General features: G+C 35.6%; 1 protein-coding gene across 2 annotated transcripts in view; it reads right to left on the reverse strand.

Moving 5' to 3' along the window:
- LOC131435331 (uncharacterized) overlaps positions 1–13648 on the reverse strand; it is a 416567-nt gene that overhangs the window by 384669 nt on the left and 18250 nt on the right. The window lies entirely within an intron of this gene.

Genomic DNA, 13648 nt, shown 5'->3' on the forward strand with positions numbered 1-13648 from the left:
AACTAGTTCCATATCCACCGATAAGTTCCCGTAACTTGTCTTTAGAGTACCGAGTGTCTAATCGATCAACTGCTCAGACACTTAGTACTGCTGGAGCACTTTGCAACTTATCGCGATAATACAACCCAATTTAAATTTTTCGAAACGATTCGGAATTTATTTTGTTTACGTTCATTTGGTCTTTGCTACACAGTAACCATGGTTTTAGTTACTATTATTCAAAATCAATAATTTATCAATTTGTGTTGCCAGTTTCTGAATTTTTTTAGGCAATTTCGTTTTGACATTACCAGTTACTGAGGGGTAGTTAAATTTGCGATACAGTTTTGAATAGCGAGTAGTGATGGGCAATACGGCTCATTTCAATGAGCGGCTCTGAACCGAACGCTCCTTCGTAAGAGCCGGTTCAATTGAACGGCTCATTGGCTCTTTTTCAATAAACGTCAATGTGGGGATGCGGTTCGAGAGAGTGAGTGTGAGAGCCACGGAAATGCATGAGCGGTTTGGGCGATCTAAAATTGTGTTAAATAGAGGTGTCCGTGTGCGAGGAAGCGGGATATTGAAATAAATTAGTTGAAATTCCATTTAGAAACAAATCTATTTTCTTTTACTATTACGACAGAATTCTTTGAAAATTCACTGCTGAATAAATGTTCCTATGTATTTTTGACAGCTTCATTAGAAAACATCATCGTTTAACCAACAACGCAATCAAATTTAGGCGTACACAGGCACACAGATTTCCAAGTTGAAACGCAGATTTTAAAATGGCAACTCTGCTTGAGAGCCGCGGTTCAATTTTGAAGAGTCGTGGTTCGTTCGCTCATTGCTACGAGTCGGTTCAAATGAACGGCTCGTGAGCGCTCGCCCATCACTAATAGCGAGTGGCAGGTCGTGTCGTCGGTAGAATGGTGATGGTATTCACATACTTTTATTTTAATTTTGCATGTCTGGTTTTCAACAGAACTAACAATAGTTTGTAGTTTGAATGATTTTATTCAGAAACAATCTTAAATCATAATCCATCGCATGTCTCGTCATCGTCATCGTGTCAAATAAATGCGTGATTGAAAGATATCTCGATATCTTATCCATTCCTATTGTAGATGTGAACATTACATGACGTTACGCTCGAGTGCCAGATGCATTCAACATGTCAGATTCGCTCCCATCTCTCCCATTCGGATGTGGGTGAATCAATCATATCAGTATGAAACCCCCAGCCGAAATCCGAAGATAATTGGATTGTAGTATCACGCTCGGAAAAATAAAATCATCATCATCATTGGCACAATGTTTACCAACATAAATCAAGCAAGTGCTTGAAATTACCGACAGTCCAAGGTTGACTGCTTTTTTTCGCCCACACATCAATACGCTACCTGTTGCCATAATGGAATTCCATTGCCGCCTAATTTACGATAGCACAATAATGCGGAAATATCCGCTTAAAAATCGAAACGGCATGGTGATATTGACAAGGAAGCAAACAGAGGAGATGAGTGGCTTGATCAGATATCCCCGTCACACACACACCCTTCGCCGGAGTCTGATTTGCCCCGCAACCAAATCATAAACATCCAACAGTACGCGCGGTCGACCCGACGGCGATAGGACTTGGGAGAAGAAGAAGAAGAAGAAGAAAAAAAATGTCTTGTGTCACAACGCGTGGGAGTCAATGAAACGAGCCTGAATGAAGGCAGCCGGAAAATCAAAAGTACCCAGAAAATAAAATAGGTTCCAAAAGTTCCGCACGATGACTGAGGGGAAACGATTCACCGTGTGTTGTGATTCGTGAAATTTGCTAATCGTAATAAATGCCATTTGAAAAAAAAATATGTTTTTGACTGGTGAACGATTTGGGATGTATTCATTTTTTTTGCTAGTGTGAATCTTTGTTCTTTACGAAAGAAGCAACAAATTGAGTTCGGGAATCTGGAAAACATCAAACACGCGTTTGAGTAAACAATTTTGAGGCTTGTAGTCGACAATTTGGTTTGCATTATGTTGTTTTGCTATGATCAGAACATTTTTTTCGTATCAATAGAAACTTGTTTGACTTTTTTTTCTTGTGAATGAAACAAAACATTATCACAATTATAGAACACGTTTCAAAGATAAGCTGTCCTGCAAGCATTCTAACGTGGAAAAGAGATTGAACTGAAGCCGTCAGATGGTCCTTTAGGGCTATCACCTTGGATGCAGTCCTCACACGGCAAAAATGTAGTTTTGAGAGAAAATATCTTACAATTGAACAGAGTTACTTTTTTTTGTACCTTGATCATGATGAAGACGTGTTTCAGTACTAATTATACTTATTATTCGTTCTTTGTTTCTAACTATTGATAAGTAAAATAAATTATTACCGAACGGTTAACGATGCGTAGTACACGGAACCACCCGCGATCCCATTTCAACCAGAATATTAGTTGATTTTCTGAATTCGATTGGTTGAATTTTGGTATAACTAATCGATTGTTGTTTTAACTAAACTGTCATTTTTGTTTTTCGATTAGCAGAATATTTTACTAAAAAATATTTTAGTTGAAACAACTGGTGTTGTTATTGAAACAAAATTCTGTTAGTTGAAAAATAAATCGGTTTTATTTGTTTTAAACATTGCAAATAGTTGAATCAACTCGAACAATGTTACTGATTTGCGAAAGTAATCAAAATATACTTACTGATACACGTCATGATCTATTTGAAATAAGTTCGGTATGTTGAGATTCATGAAATAAATATCGTTGTTAAAATATAAACAGTATTTATATTTGCATGTAATATCATTAGTGCTGGGAAAAGCACCGATCACTGCTGATTTCAAGTGATGTTAACCAAGGAATAAATTATCATTACGAAATCAGAACTGATCTGATCTCTAAGAGATTTTGATTTTTGTATGATCATGATCATGTCAAATCGAGATCAGTAAAGATCTAAATTCTAAAAGAAAAATTCTGATTCGATCGGAAATGGAAATGTAGAAAAACGTTTTTAATCAGAAAAAGTGCCCGGAGGGGCGAGTAAATTAGCGAAATTATTAAGTTTACCTAAAATGAGTATTGAAAAATGATGCCTTCAAACGGTTGAACTAAAGTTATGCACTGATAATTTTAGTCAATTTATACACGCAGAGAAATTGAGCATGTTTAAAATAACAAAACAGTTAGTACTTTTTAAAATTTGATTTGTATTCATTTCAAGCTAGAATATGATTGTTACAAACCAATTTCTCCCTTCAACAAAAACAATGATCTCTGTTTGATTTGAATCAAAATTTTGGTTCAACCAAACCAAAAATACATTTGTTCTCGCTGAGTTTATTGTTGAAATAAACTAACAATTTTTTACATGTCAACCAAAGTTGAGTTAATGTTATCGGCAATGTCCCCGTTGACTCAATCCAGCTATTCCTTCATATCAAGAAAAAACTTGGTTCAATTTATCTATGATATTATTTGTGTAATAATACAACTAAGTTTACTGTTTAAATGAACCGCGTTAGTTTTATTTCATATAAACCAGAACATGTTTTTTCTCGCGCGTATAAACCACTGCGTTTATGTCTCCCGCGTAGGAAGTTTGCTTCTTTCATTTCCTAAGAGGTTTCCAACAATTCAAGTGTATGTATTGATGATTAAGTATATTTTAAAAATTTGCATCATATTACATAAAACCTTTTCTTTACAAAAAATATTTGATGCAGGTTCTCGTTTTGGCCGGACTGATGGAGCACCGAATCGTTTGGATGCTATAAAAATAAAAAAACAGGCCTTTACTGCGGTATGTGAATAATTCGATCGTGTAGCAACGGAATGACGAAACGATCAAATGTCTTAAAAATATTCTAAATTAAAAATAATTGTTTTCTAGAACTTTTTGAACCAATATAAATCGAAATAAAAGTTTATAGTATAAAAAATAACCCTGCAAATTAGTTTGAAAGAAATCATTTTATTTTTAAAAACAAACAAAAATGTATGATTTAAACAAAGAAAAGCGTTAGTTGAAATAGCTAAATTTAAGGTAATTTATTTCAACTAAAAAGTTTGTGAATTCAAAGCGCAACAATTCCTAACTTTATCTAAAGTTCGTTCATTCATAACAAATTTTTCAAATTGAATTCACTGTGAAATTGTTTGTCAAGAAATTGACAGGAACGCACAAGTGAAATATTCGTTGCTTTTATCAAAATGTCGTTTGAAACAAGCTAACACACTGAGTAAAATCGATTATCATGTTTTGTAGTTTCAAGCAGCAATATTTTCTATGTCAAACCAGATTTTCTTTTGTCACTATTTTAACAAAATAAATCGTTGTGTGAAACCTAAATTTGGTTATATTTAAAAAAAAATTTCTCTGCGTGTATGAGCTTGTGTGCATCAACCGCTGGGAATTGGAATTTTGCGACGGCAATTCAAACGCGCCATTCAATCGCAGCGCGTTCTGTATGTTTGAAACCCTTCGCTCCTGTTACTTTTATACATTAAATTGATGTCAAAAAGCGTTTTATTGCTAATGCATGAACATCATTATCGGTATCAAACAGCTGGAAGTGAAATAGTCTGCTGGAAGTAAATCAATGATCGAATTTGAAGCATAAAATTTTTGCGCATACCTGAAATATTACGAGATGATCATTCATTAACATTTTCTAATTTGTCACCAAATCTTCTTCATCTTAAACAAGGTTAACTTCATCACAATACCGCTGTTAGATAAATACTTGTTATCAAAAATTTCTCAAATCGAATGAACACAATTTCACCAAACGCTTTAACCATCGATGTTGTTTTCATTGACATTTTTAAGCGACAGATTTCAACTAATAAAGTTGTTGATTCTGCATTGCGATTATTGTTTTGCTTTCAACTGTCTCCGGTATTTGACAGCATTCAAAACAACATATTTTTCAACTATTTTAATATATGCAAATCACAAACCATATTGGTTGAATCAAAAAGAAATAAGTTAAATCAACTATCGCAAAAATCAAAAACTGAGATATCGCAATTTTATGATCGAAGGGTTCTCCGTGTAGATGCCCATGCTTTTGTCTAAGTGGGCTAGTTCTGTTTTGTGCAACAATTTTCTATCCGATGAGATGTATTCTGGTTAGTGAAGAGTTTTAGCTAGCAAATTTTGGAAGCTGATTCCGCATTGGATAGGAAGCTTCACATAATTTGCTCTACTTCTTCATTTTGAGAACTGGGGGAAAAAAAGAAAAAACAAGAAAACAGAGAATCACAGTGTCTTCATCGAAATTAAAACCATGCTGATAAACACTTTCCAGAATAAACCTTTTTTTCTAGTCTTCTAGCATAACACGTTATACAATCTTTACTAAATTTTGAAGTTTTCTGGGAACTGGGATAAAATTCAACTTAAGGCTGATTTTTTAGAGGTACAGCATTTGATTTTCAACAACAAAAATTGAGAAAATAGATGAAATCTTTATTGGAATCGACAGAACGTTTCAAGTTTCGCTTTAGATGGCCCATGCGCAAGGCTCAATTATGGCACGCTCTCTCCAACATAACAGATCGGCAGAAAAGTTCGTATCGTTTTTATGAGAGGGCGCCACTAGAATTAAATCCATACCATTTTCAGTTAGTACCAACCTTCAAAAGATACGTGTATAAATTTGACAGCTGTCTGATTATTAGTTTGTGAGATATTGCATTTTGAGTGAACAAAAGTTATTGTGAAAAAAATGGAAAAAAAAGGAATTTCGTGTGTTGATGAAACACTACTTTTTGATGAAAAAAAGTGCCGCCGATACCAAAAAATGGCTTGATGAGTGTTATCCAGACTCTGCACCGGGCTAAGCAACAATTCGTAAGTGGTTTGCAAAATTTCGTACTGGTCATATGAGCACCGAAGACGATGAACGTGGACGTCCAAAAGAGGCTGTTACCGATGAAAACGTTAAAAAAAATCCACAAAATGATTTTCAATTACCGTAAAGTGAAGTTGATCGAGATAGCTGACACCCTAAAGATATCAAAGGAACGTGTTGGACATATTATTCACGAATATTTGGATATGAGAAAGCTTTGTGCAAAATGGGTGCCGCGTGAGCTCACAATCGATCAAAAACAACAACGAATTGATGGTTCTGAGCAGTGTTTGGAGCTGTTATATCGAAATAAAACCGATTTTTTCGTCGATATATAACAATGGACGAAACATGGCTCCATCACTTCACTCCGAAGTCCAATCGACAGTCAGCTGAGTGGACTGCACGCGATGAACCGTACCCAAAGCGTGGAAAGACTCAACAATCGGCCGGTAAGGTTATGACGTCTGTATTTTGGGATTCGCATGGTATAATATTCATCGACTACCGTGAAAAGGGAAAAACCATCAACAGTGACTATTATATAGCGTTTGAAGGACGAAATTTAAAAAAACGGCCTCATTTGAAGAAGAAAAAAGTTTTGTTTCATCAAGACAACGCACCGTGTCACAAGTCGATGAAAACCATGCTGAAATTGAACGAATTGGGCTTCGAATTGCTCCCTCATCCACCGTATTCTCAAGATTTGGCCCCCAGTGACTTTTTCCTGTTCTCAGACCTCAAGAGAATGCTCGCTGGTAAAAAATTTAGAAGCAATGAAGAGGTAATCGCTGAAACTGAGACCTATTTTGAGGCAAAGGACAAATCGTACTACAAAAATGGTATCGAAAAGTTGGAAGATCGCTATAATCGCTGTATCGCCTCTGATGGCAATTATGTTGAATAGAAAAAACGAATTTTGGCAAAAAAATGTGTGTTTCTATTAAACGATACGAACTTTTTAGCCGAACTTTTATCGGCCGGTATCTCGCGAAAAATTCCACCGACCCATAACCCACGCCAAACAGTGACTTTTTTGGGATGCATTGGTAGCTCTTGCAATGCTTCTGGCTAGTCGTCACTTCAGATGCGGCAAGTTTGCTTGTTGTAGTATTCATTCAACTAGAAATGAACTTCGTCGCTGAACACAATTTTTCGATAAAAGTGGATCTTCCTCCAACTTCAACTCCAAGCCAGACCAACAGATGATTTATGATTATATCAACACCAAACTGAACAAGTTAGATAATGACACTAGACACGATTCACGCGTGATCTGTCAAAAACAGTGTTGTCAAAAAGAGTCCTGTTATTTGAACACGAGTTTAAGAAAGCCGCGTTTACCGTCACTGGGAAAGCGAAATGAGCTCCATTTAGGAATTTTAACCACTATTTCCGGTACTTCCGGAACCAGAGTCCGGAGATCAGTGTAGCCAGACCCTGTCAGCTTTCGGTGTGCACGAATTTAACATTTCTCTCCTCTACTTCTATGTACCAGATTCGATGAGGACCCTCGAGGGAAAGCTACTGGAGAGGCTGTTTTGTTTCTCCGAATACACGGCACCGATTGACAGCCTCCGAACCAAAACGGATGTTACGTGCTGCGAGTAGAAACAACCCCAACACAACCAGTGCCGCTACGCTCGGACACGTTCCTTTTGGTCCGGAATATTGGGCACGTTTTCGCCAAGATATAACCAGTAGGCAAATTGCTTTTAAGATTTAAGCACTAGGAAAACAAATGAACAACTGTTCACAAGCTTTTGGGTTTGAGTGAGTTGTCAGTATGGGAAGGAGTTGAATTCGAGAAGCCTAATTTCTCGCAAATAGCTGCCAATTAGTAAGTCAATCATCCAGCAAACATGCAATTAAATGGGATGGAACCACTTGAAACGTCACCAAACTCTTGATACTGCATAATCAAAAAAAAAACTACTCCATCTTAACAGGCGCAGACACTCGAATGGATGAACGATGAACCGTGAGTCATCCCAAGTAGCAATCCGCATCTGGTTCTTATACGACCAAGTCCAAACTATGTTGCTACAAAAGCACGAACATTTTCCGTTCTTTGAAAAGACATTTTTGGAAGGCAACAGTTGAATAAATATTTTGGGGCTAGTGCTCCTTCCGATTACAGCGTGAAATGGTGATTATGAGATAAAATATTCTACCGCTGGGAGCCGCACATGCGCTTATTCTGAAATAAAAACACGAACGCGAGCGATCATCGGAAGCATATTTGGTGGGTAACTGTTGACTGTTGAAACAAGGATCCATACATATACGCCAGAGAACAGAGTGATGATTGCTTGACAATGGACTGTAGTTGACTGTAGTAGAGTACTTCCAAGCGGCCACGGAGGCTAAATACACTGAAAGAAAACGCCAACCGCATTTTGAATGAAACTTCATTCAATGCGATAAATAACTGAGAATTCCGACTATTGAATGATAATTTAATCCCTGAGAAGAGTTTATTCCTAATAATGAATTATAGAACAGTTCGAATAATTTTATGATGAGCGAAAAATGAGTTTCATACTCATTTCTTCTGATTTTCTTCCATCATTTATATGATTGGTATAAATATGTGGAATTGTATTACAATTGTATGTAAGTTTGCTAGAATCGAAATGAATTTGTTATATTCCCGTAACAAAAATTTTTCCATGCATGTATTATTTTCATTTTGCAGTGTTTCATACAATTTATTTTAAAATCATTATTATTACAGACAATAAATTACAAAAATAAATCGAAGCGCTGGACGTGTTTACTTTATCCAAATTTAACTTTTCTGACTGCCTAAATGAATTTAGTGTGAAATCGTTTGGAAAGGTTATAACGGTTTTCAACAGTAATATAATTTGCATTTGAATGGAAACGGAAAAGTCGTGTATCTCACAGCAAACGATATTTTATATGAAATTGATACTTCCAACTCTAAAGTTTTCTTATATTTTCTTATATTAATAAACCATTGTATTTTTCATTTGACCAACCAATTCCGCAGCGGAAATAAGTGATTCTCAATCGGAACTATTTGGTTAAATACAATTTATTGTATTTTGATGACAAAATATATTTTTCACTGTGCAATATATTTTTCCTATGTTGGTTTCTGCTGTTTAAGGGTGAATATATTCAAACTGTACACTTGATTCTTTTCCGAAAAATTGTTGAGGGGAAAAATTAAGCTTTCAATTGTTACGATACTTAACAACCTACACACTTCATTGTAAAAAGTTTGTGTACAATCCATTAAACACCCTGACGAAAATTAGTACGATAACTCGCCGACTCGCGCATAGTTTATACAGAATATTGAAATGTATACTTATGATCAATGGAAAAGTTTCAATGAATATGTAACAATAAATCTTATGGTTTATCTGCAACACTGTCAGGTGTCTAAGTGGTATATGTGGAAACCTTGCTCTCGGCATCTTAAAACTAAAGCAAAGTACCTCATTAAATATATTATTTTTACTACCATGGAGTGGGAAGGTAAGTTTCTTGAAACAATATCAACTATTCAACCAATTGTCTTTCAGTTATTTTAGTCAAGGGCAAGAAGCCAGAAGAAACTATCTTTGATCCGCATACATACGACCACTGTTGCGACATGTTTTACAGTTCGGAATTTATTTCAAAGTAATGTTGCACGCTCGGTAATTTCTGGTGTAATCAGTGTAAGTGGATTTACATAAATTCGGCAATAAATCATTCGATTATTATGTACCGTTTTATCAACACCAAAAATACGACCAACTTCAAAAAGCAGATCAAAACATGAAAAAACTGTCGTCGTTATGGTTAGAAGCAAAGCCTTCCAGATGAATCGAGTGATAGTGCTGATCGGTTTAAAATATATTAATTATAATAATAATAACACGTATGCGAAAATAAACCAAATTTATTTTTTTATCTTCAGTGATATTTGTATCTTCTTTCAATGTTATTGTTTTTATTAATTCAGTGAAAATGTTTTTTAAAAAATCTTAATCTATTAAAAGAAAACAAATTGCAGCTTCAACAAATTCTATTCATTAAATTAACTTTTTTATGACTTTGTTACTATTTCAATAAAATAAATTGAAATTGCCCAAACTTAATTATTCGTACAATATTTCATAGTTTTATTAGGCCTTCTGCGGTTCAAATTTTGTAAACTGTAGTAACAGTTCGGCTGAAAAGTTCGTATCGTTTAATAGAAACACACATTTTTTTGCCAAAATTCGTTTTTATTATTCAACATAATTGCCATCAGAAGCGATACAGCGACTATAGCGATCTTCCAACTTTTCGATACCATTTTTGTAGTACGATTTGTCCTTTGCCTCAAAATAGGCCTCAGTTTCAGCGATTACCTCTTCATTGCTTCTAAATTTTTTACCAACGAGCATTCTCTTGAGGTCTGAGAACAGGAAAAAGTCACTGGAGGCCAAATCTGGAGAATACGGTGGATGAGGGAGCAATTCCAAGCCCAATTCGTTCAATTTCAGCATGGTTTTCATCGACTTGTGACACGGTGCATTGTCTTGATGAAACAAAACTTTTTTCTTCTTCAAATGAGGCCGTTTTTTTAAATTTCGTCCTTCAAACGCTCTAATAACGCTATATAATAGTCACTGTTGATGGTTTTTCCCTTTTCAAGGTAGTCGATGAAAATTATACCATGCGAATTCCAAAATACAGACGCCATAACCTTACCGGCCGATTTCCACGCTTTGGGTTCGGTTCATCGTGTGCAGTTCACTCAGCTGACCGTCGATTGGACTCCGGAGTGAAGTGATGGAGCCATGTTTCGTCCATTATTATATATCGACGAAAAAAATCGGTTTTATTTCGATATAACAGCTTCAAACACTGCTCAGAATCATCAATTCGTTGTTGTTTTTGATCGATTGTGAGCTCACGCGGCACCCATTTTGCACAAAGCTTTCTCATATCCAAATATTCGTGAATAATATGTCCAACACGTTCCTTTGATATCTTTAGGGTGTCAGCTATCTCGATCAACTTCACTTTACGGTCATTGCAAATCATTTTGTGGATTTTTTTCACGTTTTCATCGGTAACAGCCTCTATTGGACGTCCACTGCGTTCATCGTCTTCGGTGCTCATATGACCAGTACGAAATTTTGCAAACCACTTACGAATTGTTGCTACACCCGGTGCAGAGTCTGGATAACACTCATCAAGCCATTTTTTGGTATCGGCGGCACTTTTTTTCGAGCAATGTGAGAGCTGAACATATTGTCAATATGATGTCTTTGGCGTAGCCGAAATTTAATAGTCACCTTTGGGACCGTAAGACAAAGCAAAGCCTTGGTATTACATTCCTGTAGTGGAATTTGACCTTCTGTTTCAACAGACTTCGCAGCCGATTCAGAGTGTACAGAACCATTGCATGGCTAGTGCTATATGATTCTACTGACACTACGAATCCTTCCAGGTCGGGGCTCGAACATACGACAACTGGTTTGTAAGACCAGCGCCCTATGCATTGGACCGCCAACCCGGGATAAGACCGTAACCTTTCATTTGATTCTCAGTTCATGAAAATCTGTGTAGCGAGCTTTGAGAAATCGAAGGGCGTTTCAAACAATAGTGTATAGTTATCGTATTTCGTAATGTTATCGACTATCGTGATCTGCAAACTAGAGATATTTATGACATATGAAAGAATACTCTTGAATTTCATATTTTACACATTACACCGTATCTTCGGAACCGGAAGTCATATCCGAATAAAAATCAGGAACTTTAAATGGAATCCTAAGATTTTTCATTAGATTCTAACGTGGAATCGATCCATCCATCCACGAAAAAAGTGAGTGTCGTTATTTTCATGTTTTTAGCACATATCACACTGTAATTACGGAACCAGAAGTCAGATTGTAATGAAATTCAGGAAACTTTCATAGAAGCTTGACGTTATTAATTTAATCGGAGTTCGTAAAATGCTGTAATCTGTGATAAAAGCTGTATACATTAATATTTTTGTTTCGGAACCGAATGTCAGATCATTTCATTTGTAAAAAAAAAGTTTTGAAAATAGTAATATTCTTGTTTCATTTATGTTTCACACACTTCTGCAGAATGTGTTCGCAAAAATCAAGCCAACAAGGATCTCTGTTACATTTTCGTCATCGTTAAGTTGCGAAAACCGAATCAGTGCAGAAATTGTGTGTTATATTCGGTGTTGGGAAAATCATGAGCAGAAAAAGTTCATTTCACTTCAATTCTAAATTTTCTAAAAAACAATCAGTGACTGAAAAAATCACTTCCGATATTTTCATTCCTGAAACAAACATCCACAAAACTCTGAACCTCGAGATTCACAAGTGATACTGTCAGCGAAATTTGATGACGAATTTTCATCCATAGAAATATCGCTAAAGAGATAAGGAAAAAAAGGAAAGGAAAAGAGTCTCTGATGATATTTCGATGCTGAATTTCTACTACACTTCAATTCGACACCGAAAACATTCGTGCAAGATTTAATTATTATATTGTCATCAATAAAAAAAATCTCTGCAGAATAAATTAGCAATTGAGAAAAAATAACTGCCATATTTTCGATGCACGTAAGGTAGTCAATATGAACAATAACATTTTTCCACATTCCAAACAGTGATCGTAGTAACGAAAGACTACTTCAATTCCAGCTGGATGATTATACTGCACTATTTAGATTAAACCCAGCAAAACACTATTTAGCATGAACTTGACTCATAGAAGTAACAGGAGCGCAGCATTGTCAGCATTTCTCGATCACACAGTAGGCGCAGTGTTTGAATGGCGCGTTTGAATTGTCATAGCGGTAGTTTCCGCTCCTGTCACTTCTACGTACGTTATTCAAGCGAAATGGCATGGCTAATATTTGTTAATCAGCTGCGTAACATGTGATTGTTTTTATTAATGTTAGCACTTGCTGCTTTTATTAATGATATTACTCCACTGTCAATGTAGTGCCTACTATTGATTCACCACAATTGAATTGCACAATATCAGGGGCGGCAAGTTCTATAAAAAATTAAGGGGAGGGAGGACACATAAAATGTTCGCTATAGATTATTAAACTTTGCAATGTATAGAACATTTTTATACAGGGAACGGAGAGGTTACAGCAAAAATAAATGAACCAAGTAAGAAAGTTTAGTTTATTTTCCGAATATTTTGACACGATCACAAGAAACATCTTCCTTACTATTCCAGAAATAACCACATTAACTAGTAAATTAGTTAAGAAATATGAACGATTACGGAGACGAACTACGGGGATAACAGGAGAAAATTGTATTATAAGATATTTCTAGCAAATTCTCAAATATTTATTCCAGTTGCAGGGGGGGGGGGGTTGTTTCGTGATTTTCGGAATTTGGATTTTTTTCCAACACTGGTTATGATCATGTAATATTTATATCATTGCTATATCAATTCACAGTAACGATTTACACATACGCTAACGAGCTCATAATGTTTTCGCAACGTCAAATGAACTTGTTTGCAACAAATAACTTGAAGCATAGCTATGATTAAAGATATGTATGAAAAAATGTCACGATAACTTGTAAATGATAACTAGTTCAACATTACGAAAACATGTTGTGCTTGGAAACCTAAATAACTATTTGGTAACTAATTATGTTATGAAGAAGCATTACTGTCACCTTGTTTTAACCAATGTAACATACGAAACATATTCGTGTTACTATTGCAACATAGTTTGCTCTTAGTCGCATCACAACTGATGGGATTTTGATTAGACATCGAACTTCAAATCAAGAAAGATTA

Source organism: Malaya genurostris, chromosome 1, assembly GCF_030247185.1.
Source record: "Malaya genurostris strain Urasoe2022 chromosome 1, Malgen_1.1, whole genome shotgun sequence".
Lineage (NCBI taxonomy): Eukaryota > Metazoa > Arthropoda > Insecta > Diptera > Culicidae > Malaya > Malaya genurostris.